Below are 15,792 nucleotides of genomic sequence, written 5' to 3'. Positions count from 1 at the left end.
AGTCGTATCGGGCCTGCAACAATCTAGAACTTGAATCTCAAGCGAATTCAACAGGTGTATCGTAACACTTCTCCCTCACTAAAACCCACCTACCTCTTTCCCTTCTCTATCTGTTTCTTGTGTCTGTGTCTGTGTGTGCACATGAATGCATGTTTGCATGAGGTTGCAACAATTTCGGGATAAGGTGTATTGATCAATAAACAACTGACTTTCTTTTTTTTTAAACCTACAAGAAAACCTGTTGCTGTCTGGTTATTTGTAAAATAAAACACCAAGGGGTTAAACTCTTAATACAAATACACTTGCTGCGGTTAGGTGGGGAGTTGAACAGTGGGAACCACCCACATCACACCACGTGGCCACAACAATATTTAAACTTGCTAGTGGAGTGGACCAAACAATGGCAAATGGTGTTTAATTTAGAGAAATGTAGTGTCATGCATATTGGTGGGACCAACACAGAATACACATATCGCTTTCAGGGAACAATGTTTAAACAGGTCGAGTGACAAAAAGGTCTTGGTGTTATTAAAGGTTCACGACCAATGTAGTGAAATTGTAGCTAAAGCTAACAGGGTATTTGGTTGGATTACGATAACCATTCAGTAAAGAACCATTCAGCTGCTGTCACTGCAGTTCATCCGTGTGGTTGAGAGCTTTGTGGATAGCATGTTTATAGATGTGGTCACCCCACAGCTTAGGAGTATGCATGGAGAGAGGGAATGGGTGACCGCCAGGCAGTCAAGAAGAAACAGGCAGGTAGTCTCCTGACTGTGTCTCACTCTCCAACTGGTATTCAGTTCTGAATACTGAGGAAAGTGATTATTCATCTGGGGAGTGCAGCCAGAGCCAAGTCCATGGCAGCAGGCCTGGCTCAGCAGCACAGGGGGCACAAAGAATACTGGAAGAGAAATAGTGATAGGAAATTTGATAGTTAAGGGAATAGACAGGTGTTTCTGTGGCTGCAGACATGAGTCCAGGATGGTGTGTTGCCTCCCTGATGCTGGGGTCAAGAATGTCACTGAATGGCTACAGAGCACCTGAGGGGGAAACGTGTACAGCCAGCGGTCATGGTCCACGTTAGTACCAACGACATAGATAGGAACAGGGATGTTGTCCTGCAGTCAGAGTTTAGGGAACTAGGTATGAAATTCGCAACCAGGACCTCAAAAGTAGTAATCTCCAGATTACTCCCGGTACCATGCGCAAGTATACAAAAAGGACAGAGAAGATGCCTGGATGGAAAGATGGTGCAGGAGGGAGGGCTTTAGATTACGTGGACCAGTTCTGGAGGAGATGGGGCCTGTACAGGTCAGATGGGTTGTACATGAACAGAGCTGGGACAAATTTCCTTGTGGGGAGATTTGCTAGTCTATTGGGGAGGTTTTAAACTAACTTGGCAGGGCTCATAGAGTCATAGAGTCGGACAGCATAGAAACAGGCCCTTCGGCCCACCGCGTCCATGCCGACCATAATGCCTATCTATACTAATCCCACCTGCCTGCATTGATTCCATATCCCTCTATGCCTTGCTCATTCAAGTACCTGTCCAAATGCCTCTTAAATGTTGCTACTGTTCCTGCCTCCACCGCCTCCTCTGGCAGCTCATTCCAGATACCCACTATTCTTTGTGTGAAAAAATTACCCCTTTGATCCCCTTTAAACCTCCTCCCTCTCACCTTAAATTTATGCCCTCTAGTTTTAGTCACCCCGACCATGGGAAACAGACTCTGGCTATCTACCCTATCTATGCCTCTTATCATTTTATATACCTCTATCATGTCCCCTCTCAGCCTCCTTCGCTCCAGGGAAAACAGACCCAGCCTATCCAATCTCTCTTTATAACTCAAGCCCTCCAAACCAGGCAACATCCTTGTGAATCTTTTCTGCACCCTCTCTAGCTTAATCACATCTTTCCTGTAGTGCGGTGACCAGAACTGCACACAGTACTCCAAATGCGGCCTAACCAACGTCATGTACAACTGTATCATGACGTCCCAACTCTTGTACTCAATGCCTCGGCCTTCTTCACCACCCTGTCTCCATATGTTGCCACTTTCAGGGAACTATGTACTTGCACCCCAAGGTCTCTCTGCTCAACAACTCTCCCCAGGGCCCTGCCATTCACTGTATATGTCCTACCCTGGTTTAACTTCCCAAAATGCATCACTTCGCACTTGTCTGCGTTAAATTCCATTTGCCAATCCCTTGCCCACTTTCCCAGTTGATCTATATCCTGTTGTAACCTTAGACAACCTTCTTCACTGTCCACTATACCACCAATTTTGGTGTCATCAGCAAACTTACTAATCATGCCCCTTACATTCACATCCAAGTCATTAATATATATGACAAACAACAGAGGGCCCAGCACCGATCCCTGCGGCACACCACTGGTCACCAGCCTCACTACCACCCTCTGCCTCCTATCACCAAGCCAATTTTGTGTCCAATTGGCTAGCTCACCTTGGATCCCATGTGTTTGAACCTTCTGGACCAGCCTACCATGCAGGACCTTGTCAAAGGCCTTGCTAATGTCCATGTAGACAATGTCCATCGCCCTGCCCTCGTCAATCCTTTTGGTCACCTCCTCAAAAAACTCAATCAAATTCGTGAGACATGATTTCCCACGCACAAAGCCATGCTGACTATCCCTAATCAGGCCTTGCCTTTCCAAATGCATATAAATCCTGTCTCTCAGAATCCCTTCCAATAACTTTCCCACCACTGATGTAAGGCTCACCGGCCTGTAGTTCCCTGGCTTACCCCTGCTGCCCTTCTTAAATAAAGGCACAACGTTAGCTATCCTCCAGTCTTCCGGTACCTCACCCGTGGCTAACGATGATACAAAAATCTCTGCAGGGCCCCAGCAATCTCCTCCCTTGCTTCCCATAGGATCCTAGGATACACCTGGTCAGGCCCTCGGGATTTATCCACCTCAATGCGCTTCAAAACCTCCAACACCTCCTCCTTTGCAATGTTGATGTGCTCCAGGATATCGCTGTTCCCTCCCTTGAACTCACTAGCTTCCATGACCTTCTCCATGGTAAATACAGACGAGAAGTATACATTGAAGACCTCGTCCATTTCCCGAGGCTCCACACATAGATTGCCACACTGATCCTTCAGGGGACCTACTCTCTCCCTCGCTACCCTTTTAGTCTTAATATACTTATAGAATCTTTAAGGATTCTCCTTTATCTTATCTGCCAGGAAAATCTCATGGCCCCTTTTTGCCCTCCTAATTTCCTTCTTAAGTGTAGTCCTACATCCCCTATACTCTTCGAGGGACTCGCTTGATCCCAGTTGCCTATACCTGACGTATGCCTCCTTCTTTGTCCTGACCAGACCCTCAATATCCCTCGTCAACCAAGGTTCCCTAAACTTGCCAGCCTGGCCCTTCCATCGAACAGGAACATGCTGGTCCTGAACTCTTCCTATCTCACTTTTAAAAGCCTCCCACTTGCCAGACATCCCTTTACCTGTAAACAACCTCTCCCATTCAACTTTTGAGAGTTCCTGTCTGATGCCATCGAAATTAGCCTTCCCCCAATTTAGGACTTCAACCTGAGGACCAGCCCTATCCTTTTCCATAACTATCTTGAAGCTAATAGAGTTATGGTCACTGGTCCCAAAGTGCTCCCCCACTGACACATCAACCACCTGCCCAGCCTCATTTCCTAAGAGGAGGTCGAGTGTAGCCCCTTCTCTAGTAGGGCCATCTACATACTGCTTCAGAAAACTATCCTGGACACACTTAACAAATTCTTCCCCATCTGATCCCTCAGCACTAAGGCAGTCCCAGTCAATATTAGGGAAGTTAAAATCACCTACTATTACAACCCTATAATTCCTACACCTATCTGTGATTTCCATACATATATGCTCCTCCAATTCCCTCTGACTATTGGGGGGCCTATAGTATAATCCCATCAAAGTGATCACCCCTTTCTTATTTCTAAGTTCTACCCATATGGCCTCGTTGGACGTTCCCCGCGGGATATCCTCTATAAGTACTGCCGTGATGTCCTCCTTAATCAATAGTGCAACTCCCCCTCTTCTCTTACCTCCACCTCTGTCACGCCAGAAGCATCGGTACCCTGGAACATTGAGCTGCCAGTCCTGCCCATCCCTCAACCACGTTTCCGTAATAGCTGTGGGAAGCAGGAGATAATACAAGAGAGGAACACCAAGGTGCACAGAGAATTGGAAGAGACAGACTGCCATAGATTAGGAAATAATGAAGTATTAGGTAGGGTCGGAGTAAGAGGAAAAGTAATAAAGTCTAAATTAGGGTTACTGTGCTTGTATGTGAATGTGCGGAGTGTGGCAAATAAGGTTCGTGAGCTGGAGGCGCAGATAGCCATGTGGCAGCATGATGTTGTGGAGAACTGGCTCAAAGAAGGGCAGGACTGGTTGCTAAATATACCTGGATACAAGGTGTTCAGGAAAGATAGAAAAGGAAGGAACGGGGAAGGGGTGACAGTTTTGTTTAAGGAGAACATTGCAGTGCTGGAGAGAGATGATGTCTCAGAGGGGTCAAGGACAGAATCTCTCCGGCTAGAGCCGAGGAACCAAAAAGGTGCAATTACATTGCTCGGTGTAGTCTATAGGCCACCAACTAACAGGAAAGATGTAGAGGAACAAATTTCCAAGGAATTTACAGAGAGGTGCAGGAATTATAGAGTGATTATAATTGTGTATTTAATTATCCGAATATAGTCTGGGATAGTAGTAGCGTAAAGGGCAGAGAGGAGCAAGAGATCCTCGAGTCTGTTCAGGAGAATTTCCTCCGGGTGCTCCGGTTTCCTCCCACATGCCAAAAGACTTGCAGGTTGATCGGTAAATTGGTCATTATAAATTGCCCCTATTATAGGTAGGTGGTAGGGAAATATAGGGATAGGTGGGGATGTGGTAGGAATATGGAATTAGTGTAGGATTAGTATAAATGGGTGGTTGATGGTCGGCACAGACTCGGTGGGCCGAAGGGCCTGTTTCAGTGCTGTATCTCTAAACTCTAAACTAAACTAAAAATAGTTTGGGCACAGTCAATGTATAGTCCCACGAAGGGGATAGGTAGCACAAACGAATCCAGAACTCTCTGGATGACAAAACAGATAGTAATTAAGATGAAGAAGAAAAAATGTGCTTATGATCGACATCAGGTGGACAATACAGCGGAAAACCAGGCTGAGTATAGAAGGTTCAGAGGGGAAGTGAAAAAACAAATAAGAGAAGCAAAGAGCGAGTATAAAAACAGACTGGTAGCTAATATTAAACGGAATCGAAAAGTCTTCTATAGGCATAATAATAGTAAAAGGGTGATAAAAGGCGGAGTGGGGCCGACTAGGGACCAAAAAGGGGATTTCCACATGCGGGCAGGGGGCATGGCTGAGGTGTTAAATGAATACTTTGGCATCTGTCTTTACTAAGGAAGAAGATGCTGCGTAGGTCATGGTGAAAGGCGAGGTAATTCAAACACTTGAAAGGTTTAAAATTGATAAGGAGGAGGTATTGGATAGGCTAGCTGTACTTAAATTTGATAAGGCAGCAGGACAAGATGCATCCAAGAATACTGAGGGAAGTGAGAGTGGAAATTGCAGAGGCACTGGTCATAATTTTCCATTCTTCCTTAGATTCAGGGGTAGTGCCAGAGGCCTGCAGATTGCAAATGTTACACCCTTAAGCCCAGCAGCTATAGGCTTGTCAGTTTAACTCAGTGGTGAGGAAGCTTCTAGAAATGATAACTTGGGACAAAATTAATAGTTACTTGGCAAATACGGGTTAATTAGGGAAAGCCAACTTGGATTTGTGAATGGTAAATCGTGTTTAACTAACTTGCTGGAGTTTTTTGATGAGGTAACAGAGAAGTTTGACTAGGGTAATGCTGTTGATGTGGTGTACATGGACTTCTAAAAATCATTTGATAAAGTGCCGCACAACAGACTTGTGAACAAAGTTATAGCTCATAGAATAAAAGGGATAATAGCAACATGGATACGAAATTGGCTGAATGACAGGAAACAGACAGTAGTGGTTAATGGATGCTTTTCAGACTGGAGGAAGGTTTATAGTGGAGTTCCCCAAGGGTTAGGACCCTTGCTGTTGCTGATATATTAATGATATATATATCCTGACATAGACCTTGGTGTACAGGGCACAATTTCAAAATTTGCGGATGATACCAAACTTGGAAACATTATGAACTGTGAGGAGGATAGTGTTGAAGTTCAAAAGGACATAGATAGATTTGTGGAATGGACGGACAAGTGGCAGATGAAATTTAATGCTGAGCAGAGTGAAGTGATTCATTTTGGTAGGAAGAACAAGGAAAGACAATATTAAAAAAAGGGTTCAATTCTAAAAGGGGTGCAGGAGCTGAGGGACCTGGGTGTATATGTGCATAAATCATTGAAGGCGGCAGGACAGGTTGAGAGAGCGGTTAATACAGCATACAGCTTCCTAGGCTTCATTAATAGGGGCATAGAGTACAAGAGCAAGGAAGTTATGTTAAACTTACATAGAACACTAGTTTGTCCTTACCTGGAGTACTGTGTCCTGTTCTGGGCGCCACACTTTCGGAAAGATGTGAAGGCATTAGAGAGAGTGCAAAAAAGATTCATGAGAATGGTTCCAGGGATGAGGAACTTCAGTTACGTGGATAGATTGGACAAATTGGGATTGTTTTCCTTGGAGAAGAGAAGGTTGAGAGGAGACTTGATAGAGGTGTTCAAAATCATGAGGGGTCTGGACAGAGTAGATAGAGAGAAACTGTTCCCATTGGCAGAGGGATCGTGAACAAGAGGGCACAAATTTAAGTTAATTGGCAAAAGAAGCAATTGCGACATGAGGAAAACATTTTCACGCAGTGAGTGGTTAGGATCTGCAAAGCACAACCTGAGAATGTGGTGGAGGCAGGTTCAATCGATGCTTTGAAGAGGGAACTGGATTGTTATCTGAAAAGGAGGAATGTGCAGGACTACTGGGAGAAGGCAGGGGAGTGGCACTAGGTAAATTGCTCTTGTGGAGAGCCAGCGCAGTCATGATGGGCCAAATGGCCTTCTTCTGTGCTGTAACAATTCTGTGATTCTGAGTATAAATCAAAGGACTCCATTTTGACACTATATGGGTCACTTGTCAGACTGCACCAAGTATACTGTTCCCAGTTTTGTTCTCCCCACATGGTAGATGATATAGTGACCTTGTAAAATTTGCAGAAGAGAGATACAAGAATGATGTGTGGCTTTTAAAAAACCTCAGCTATTTAGATAGGCACAAGGACCTTGGTCTATTTATTTTAGAGCAGTGTAGACTTAGAGGTGACCTAGTAGAAGTCTATAAAATAATTAAAGAGCTGTACAGCATAAATATTGATACCTTATTCCAGTTTAATATTTTGGGAGAACTGGGGACACAAGTTTAAACTATGTAAGAGCGGTCACAGAGGGTGGTCATAAACTGAGTACAGCATAAACAGAGTGTAAGAGTTGGGAATTTGGTGAGTGTGGGAATTTGTGCAGAGGGGGAAGGAGGTGCTGCTTTTGCCTCCAATACTTGGAGTAGTTCATGTAAGCTACAGGCAGCAAATATTTAACATTTTTGTCCAGTTGTTTTAGTGCTTAGTGCAAGTTAGTATGCAGAAAAGAAAAGAAAGCTTACAACAAACTAAAAAGTAGATGTAAATAATATAAATAATCAAGACTAAGACAAGACAGAGCAGGTTGTGTGTCTGGACTGCAGCATATGGGAGTTTGTGGACAGCAAGACTATCCCGAGTAAATACATCCACAGTTGATGTCTCCATCTTGAATCTCTCCAGCTCAGAGTCATTCAGTTGGAGTGCAAGCTGAAGTGAGAAGTATCTTGTCAGTTTGCTTCAGACCTCGGTCACCTCATAGAGAAATGTAGGAACAGGACAGTGTTGGTATGACTGATCGTGTACAGAGTAAGGGAAACTCAGGTAAGATAGAGAATGAGGATCCGCTGAAACTGATCCGATCCAACAGATACAATGTAATTGCTACCTGTGAGGTTAAGGATAAAAACTGTTGGAAAGCTAGCCAGATGGCTGACCAGGGCAGATTGGAGTAGGGAGGAGAAGGAGAAGAAATGTAGTGCAGTAGTTGTAGGAGATTCAGTAAATAAGGGGACAGATAGCATCCTTTGAAAGCAGGATCGAGAGTCCCATATGATATGTTGCCTAGCTGGGGCCAGGTGAGAGAAATCTCAAACCGGCTTGAAAAGATATTGTTGGGGGGAGGTGGTGGGGGGAAGATCCAGTTGTTGTGGTCCATGTTGAGATCAACAACATAGGGAAGAGTAGGCAAGAGCTCCTGTTTGGAGAGTACCAAAAACTAGGAGCTAAATTAAAGAACAGGATCTCAAGGGTTATAATCTCCGGATTATGAACTGAGCCACATGCAAATTGGCATAGGGATAAGCAGATTACAGAAGTGAATACATGGCTGAAGGAATGGGGTAGGAAAGAGGGTTTCCAGTCCATGGGGCACAGGGACCAGTACTGGGAAAGGAAGGAACTGCACTACTGGGATGGGCTCCACCTGAACCGGGCTAGTAGCATGGTCTTAGCAGAAAGGATAAAAAGGACAGTCACAAGGAATTTAAATGAGTAAATGGGGGGGGTGAGGGCGTGGGGTGTGCGGGTGGTGGGAGGGGTGTGGTTACAAGGGCTCAGGTGGAAAAGGCACTCTAAATAATATTTCGAAAAGGAAAAGTGTAGACAATTAGTCACAAATTGTGCTTTAGGCACTACAGGTATAGGGAAAACCTAAAGAACTAAAATTAATTAAACCGGGGAAAGAAAGAAATATGCAAATGAAACATTAGAACAGAAGGACAGGTTAGGTTGTGTGGCACAAATTAGCATTCTTTATACAAACACACAGTGCCATAAGGAATAAATTGAATTAATTGCAGGTACAAATGTAACTTGGAGGATATGACATGGTAGCCATTACTGAGGCATGGCTGCAAGACGGTCAGGTCTGGTAACTAAACCAGGTTATAAGGTCTATAGAAAAAATAGGGACAATGGTAGAGGGGGAGAAGGAGCCTTATGATTAAGGATGAAATCACTTCCATCATAATAGGGGATATAACAAGAGGTAAGCAGATAGTGGAGACTTTATAGATAGAATTAAGAAATAGAAAAGGATTTAAGACTGTACACTGTAAGACTAACAGGAGGAGGAGGCTCCACAAATATCCCCATCCTCAATGATGGGAGAGCCCAGCATATCAGTGCAAAAGACAGGGCTGAAGCAGTTGCATCTATCTTCAGCCAAAAGTGCCAAGTGGATGAACCATCTTGGCCTCCTCCTGAGGTCCCCAGCATCACAGATGCCAGTCTTCAGCCAATCCGATTCACTCCTTGTGCTATCAAGAAACGGCTGAAGGTACTGCATACTGCAAAGGCTATGGGCCCTGACAACATTCCGGCAATAGTATTGAAGACATGTGCTCCAGAACTAGCTGTTCCCTTAGCCAAGCTGTTCCAGCACACCTACAACACTGGTATCTACCCAACAATGTGAAAAATTGCCCAAGTATGTCCTGTAACTATTTGAACGTAGACTATTTTGCCTGTATGTGATGTTTGTTTCAACTGTGCCTAGACAAAATTTAGCTTTCTCTTAGGGGAAAAATATTGCATCAAAAAATTGGGAATTAATATACCACATTACTTGAAATAAAACAATCTTAAAAAAAAAATAAAAGTCATTCTCAGGATTGCAGGCTAGTTGGATACCGCAAGGATCAGTGCTTGGGCTACAGCTGTTTACAATCTATATAAATGACTTAGATATGAGAACCAATTGTAATATTTCCAAATTTGCAGATGACACAAAACTAGGAGGAATGTAAGTTGTGAGGAGGATGCAAGGAGGCTTCAACGGGATTTGGACAGACTAAGTGAATGGGCAAGAACATGGTAGATGGAATATAATGTGAATACGTGTGAAGTGATCCACTTTGGTAGAAAAAAAAGGCAGAGTATTTCTTAAATGGCAAGAAGTTGGGAAGTGTTGATGTCCAAAGAGCCCTGGATGTCCTTATTCGTGAGTTGCTAAAAACTAGTATGTAGGTGCAGTAAGCAATTATGAAGGCAAATGGTATGTTGGCCTTCATAGCAAGGGGATTTGAGTACAGGAGTAAAGATGTATTGCTTCAATTATATAAAGCACTGGCGACACCGCACCCGGAGTATTGTGTACAGTTTTGGTCTCCTTATCTAAGGAAGGATGTAGTTGCCATGGAGGGAGTGTAACGGAGATTCACCAGACTAATCCCTGGGATGGCGGGATTGTCTTATGAGGAGAGATTGCAGAAACTGGGCCTGTATTCTCTAGAGTTTCGAAGAAGGGTGATCTCATTGAAACTTACAAAATTCTTAAAAGGTGTGACAAAGTGGATGTAGAAAGGATGTTCCTTCTGGCTGGTGAGTCTAGAACTAGGGGGCATAGTCTCAGAATAAGGGGCAGACTATTTAAGACTGAGATGAGGAAGAATCTCTTTACTCAGAGGGTGGTGAATCTGTGGAATTCTCGACCCCAGAGGGTTGTAGAAGCTCAATCATTGAGCATGTTCAAGAAGAAATCGATAGATTTCTGAATACTAACAACATCAAGGGATTTGGGGATAGTGGGGAAAATTGGTAAAGAGGTAGATGATCAGCCATGATATGTATGAATGGCAGAGCAGGCTCGATCGACCAAATGGTCTACTCCTGCTCCTATTTCCTATGATCCCATGTACACAAAAAGCAGGACAAATACAACCCGGTCAATTACCGCCCTATCAGTCTACTCTCTATCATCAGCAAAGTGATGGAAGGGGTCATCGACAGTGTGATCAAGTGGCACTTGCTTACTGATGCTCAGTTTGGGTTCTGCCAGGGCCACTCAGCTCCTGATCTCTTTACAGCCTTGGTCCAAACATGGACAAAACAACTGAACTCCAGAGGTGAGGTGAGAGTGAGTGCTCTTGACATGAAAACAGCATTTGACCGAGTATGGCATGAAGGAGCCCTAGCAAAACTGGAGTCAATGGGAATGAGGGGGAAAACTCTCCACTGGTTGGAGTCATACCTAGCGCAAAGGAAGACGTTTGTGCTTGTTGGATGTCAGTCATCTCAGTCCCAGTCCCAGGCAGTAGTCGGGATAGATAGTCATCTGTCAGTAGTGATCTTTATCTCTCTCTCTCTGTCTCTCTCTCTCCCTGTGTTCCCTCCTCTCTGTGTAGTTGCCCCCCTCTCTGTCATTCTCTCTCTCTGTGCCCCCCCTCTCTGTCCCCCACTTCTCTCCCTGTCCCCCCTTTGTCTCGCTGTTGCCCCCTTTTTGTCTCTATCCTCCCTTTCTCTCTCTGTCCCCCCCTTTCTCTTTCTGTGCCCCCTCTTTATCTCTATGTGACTCCCCTCTCCATCTGTCTCTCACTTTGTCTGCCCCCTCTCTCTCTCTTCTCTCTCTGTTCCCCCATCCCCTTTCTCTCTGTCCCCCTCTCTCTGTCCCCTCTCTCTGTCCTCCTCTCTCTCTCTGTCCCCCTCCCTCTCTCTCTGGTCCCCCCTCTCTCTCTGTCCTCCTCTTTCTCTCTTTGTCCCACCCCCCCCGTTTTCCCTTCTCTGTCTCTGCCCTCCTCTCTCTCTCTTTGTTTCCCACCCCCCACCTCTCTGTTCCCCTCTCATCCTCCCTCTCAATGACAGTTGTAGGGAGCAGGAGCACTTAGCACAGCAGCTTTGTGGTTGGTTAGTTTGTTTAAAAATATTGCACACTCCGTTTCACAGCTAACAGCTGTTGAAGCAGGAATGCGCTTCCCAACTTCGGACAGATTCAGGGCTTTCTGGCGGGCTTTAAAAAAAGTCGGAAAACCCTGAAACTGTCTGAAGTTGGGAAGCGCATTCCTGCTTCAGCAGCTATCAGCTGTGAAGCTGACAACGCGATGTTTTTAGAAAGGCCGGTCTGCAAGAAGAAGGCAATGGGAAATTTCTCATCTCCAGTCATGGACCCCTGGCGAGGATGAGGAACAGCCCGGGTACAGTTTACATCCGCGGGCCAGATGGGAATCTTTGGTGGGCCGGATCCTGGCCTGCGGGCCGTATGTTGGACAACTCTAATCTACAAGGTGCTTCTGTAGAACAGCAGAATAAGGTCTCCCTATTGGACAACAGGATTGAGGATGAGGAAGAGGTGAGAGAGACTGAGGCAGCAGGGCCTGGTCCCCAGAGAGAGGGAGAACATTGGGGAGAGAGAGAGAGACTGGGGGAGATAGAGAGACTGGCTGGAGAAAGAGAGAGAAATGGAGACAGAGAGGGACTGGGGGAGAGGGAAGGAGAGAGAGAGGGACAGTGGAAGAGAGAGAGGGACAGGGAAAGAGAGAGAGTGACAGGCAGAGAGAGAAGGAGAGAGAAAGAGGGAGGGACAGGGGAAGAGAGAGATGGGGAAGAGAGAAAGAGACTGGGGGAAGAGAAAGGGACTGAGAGGAGAGAAGAAAGAGACTGGGGGAGAGAGAGGGGCAGGGCATCTCACGATGGTGCATCTTCGTTAGCAGGTGGGTGTGGCAAAGCAGAAAGATAATTGAAGTTCCCACTTTTATGGATGGTGCTTCTGTAGAGCAGCGGTCAAAGAGGGTGAGTGATTGAATAAGGTCTCCATATTGGAGAACGAGATTGAGGAAGAGAGAGACTGAGGTAGCACTGGAAGTGTTTGGTCAGTTACTTTAAATCTGTGTCCTCTGGCTACTGACCCTCCTGCCACTAGAAACAGTTTCTACTCATTTGCTCTATCAAAACACTTCCATTAGATCTCCTCTTCGCCTTCTCTGCTCTAAGGACAACAACCTCAGTTTCTCTAGTCTGTCCACATGATTAAAGTCCTGCACCCCTGGTCGATCATTCTTCCTTTGTAGTCAAAGATGACCATGACATCAACTAGAATCCATTGAGTTCAATTTCAGGTGCAATGTTGAAGATGACTAGTCAGTCCAATATGAGCACGAAAAGATCAGTTGCATGTTGGACACATTGTGCGGAAGAGAAGCTTGTTGCTCTGGACTTGCAAAGCTCACATTTCCTGTTGGTCAGTGTGACATGGTTCTGTTCATAGGAAGTGATGCCTTTGCTGATGAGACGACGTCATATAGGGCGATCCTGTGCAAGATTCTCCCATGTCTCAGGGGCGATGTTGAAACTCTTCAGTGAGACTTTCAGGGTCTCCTTGAAGTGCTTTTTCTGGGCTCCGTGTGGATGTTTCCCTTTGATTAGCTGCGGACCATAGATTGTCTTCAGAGCTGCCTGCACAGTACAAATGGCAAAGGCAGGTGGCAGACATGCTGAGGCCTGCCACCGCCTTGTTGATGAGAGCAGGCAGCTCCATGGAGGGCAAGAAAAATAAAGAGGTGGGGCAGCACTTCCAGAATTTAAAAAAAGCACCGTGCTTGGGCCGACGCAAGATCCCCATGGGCCCAAAACATTTCATTGTGCAACAATAACGTTTGCCCCCTTCCCGCTGTGAGCCCGACAGTTGTGTACAATTGTGCACAGACTGGTCAGGCTTGCCAGAATTGCAATTGAAAACTACAGTGCAGACATCCCCCGGCCCCTAAATGAGCACCTCCATGAGCTTAATGGGTCCTAATTTGGAGGCAAGCAGCTTCCCTGTTCCCTCCTTCCTGCCCTCACATTGAAAATTGCCGACAGTCCCGGAGCCGTCGGGTTCTGGAGATAATTTCCGGGACCACGATTTTCAAATTGCATCCACACTGGGTTCCAACCCCACGGCCCTTTGAAAATCTGGCCCAATGAGTCTGTGGTCAGTCCAACAATCTGCTCCACACATGACTTTGGTTATTCTGACAACCTGCCTGTCCTTCCTTCTGACAGAAACGTAGCCAATTAGATGTCAGTTCTTAGTGTGAGTGTGCATCCAGGATATCTTGTTTCAGTTTGGCAGACTGAATGTCGTGTTGGTAATGAGGAGGTCATGCTCTGCACATGTCTTCAGCAGAAGAAGGCTGCTGTTGTTACCAACTTCATTTCCCCCTATAACTCCCTTCCCAGGTCTGATGATCTGTGCAAATTCTGGCATTGAAATCACCGAGGATGATGCGTTTATCTGATCTTGGCACTGCAGCAACCAAAGATTCTAGCTCTTCATAAAATTTATCTTTCACCTCTTCAGGATTTGTCATCGTGGGTGCATAAACACTGACAATGGTGACGTAATTTTTCCCTGTGAAGGAAGGTCGCAATGTCATGAGTCGGTCGTTTGTGCCTTTTGGGAGGCTGACAAGTTTGGAGATGAGGTTGGAGTTGATTGCAAACTCTGCTCCTGCACGACACTCTTTGCTACTGCGACCACTCCAAAAGAAGGTGTATCCAGCTCCAGCTTCTGTAATTTGCCCTTCATCAGCTAGACAAGTCTCACTTAATGCTGCTATGTGGACATTGTATCTGGAAAGTTCTCTCCCAACCAGGGCTGTTCATCTCATCTTGTCTGTCTGCTCTGCCATAGTCCATGCCAAAGGTAGGTGGTGTTACCTTTGTCTTCTTTACACTTGTTGTTCGACCCCTGTAATGGGATCTCTGTCAGTTGTGGTAAACCGGCCAGGGTAGGTGATGCAGACAATGTCTAGGCCACATTTTCTAGCCCCTTCCTCATGCCCTGGAGGTGAGTCGTGTGATCCTGAAGAGGACTGCTCAGTCGCTCAGGGAGCTGTCCAAGTCCACTGCTGCTTCAAGCAGGTGAAAGGTGACCCTGTGGCCTGAGCCACCTGTGTGCAGGGTTGAGGCTACAGCTTCATCACTCCCCTAATGCCCAGGACTTGAAGGCTGTATGTGAATGAATTGAAGGGTGATGTCATGACTTATATGTGAAATAGATTATAGTGAGGGAGAGTTGTGCAGCGTTAACCTCACTCTCTCGTCCAGGCACATCTGCATCCAGTGGCAAGACAAAGTCGAGACAGCTGGAGGTGATTCTGGATGCTGTGGATGACCTTGGTACCTTGAGTGCCTGACCACACTCTTAGCGCTCCACAATGCTTTACTTAGTTGTCATTATGGCCGTTGAGTTTGTGTTGAGCTCTTCCTCCCACTCTGTCAAGTAAGACTTTGCATGCAAGGATAGGCAAATCCAAACTCATCGATGGGGAGACACATCAGCAACCACACCTGCTTTTGAGCACCTGTCAAGACTGTTTGCTGGTTCTGGCCACTGTTGCTTGCAAGCAGCTACCTGGAGCCACAGATGAGAGCTGGATGCCAGTGAGGACCAACAAAAGGTGAACCACTCCAAGGTCCCCCCTTTTTGGAGGTACTACTCTCCCAGATTCACCCCATACACCCCAACCTAACTCCACATGACTAAAGCCCCACACCCCTGGTACCATTCTGGTAGAACTCTTCTGCATCCTCTTCAAGGCTTTGACATCCTTCTGAAAGTGTGGTGGCCAGGACTGAACAAAACAACTGGGGACAGAATTTCATCCTCAGTCTCTCCATCAATATTTAATCATCAATTTATTCACACCCACCCAACACCCCTGTCTTGTATAATTGACTTATATTGGCTTCTTATCTGACTCAGTGCCCACTTCTCATCCTTGATACCAGAAAAGAGCTCCAGCTTGTTCAGTCTTTCCTAATAGTTATAACCTCTCAGTTCTGGGATCATCCTTGTCAATGTTTTTGAGTGAACAAGCGAGAGAAAAGGCAAGAGTTTTCTGAAAGAAATGGTTGACAGCCCTTGTCTTTTTACCGCCTGTTATTAAAACAGTCCA

Source organism: Heterodontus francisci, chromosome 7 (assembly GCF_036365525.1).
Source record: "Heterodontus francisci isolate sHetFra1 chromosome 7, sHetFra1.hap1, whole genome shotgun sequence".
Lineage (NCBI taxonomy): Eukaryota > Metazoa > Chordata > Chondrichthyes > Heterodontiformes > Heterodontidae > Heterodontus > Heterodontus francisci.
This window is presented reverse-complemented; position numbering follows the sequence as displayed.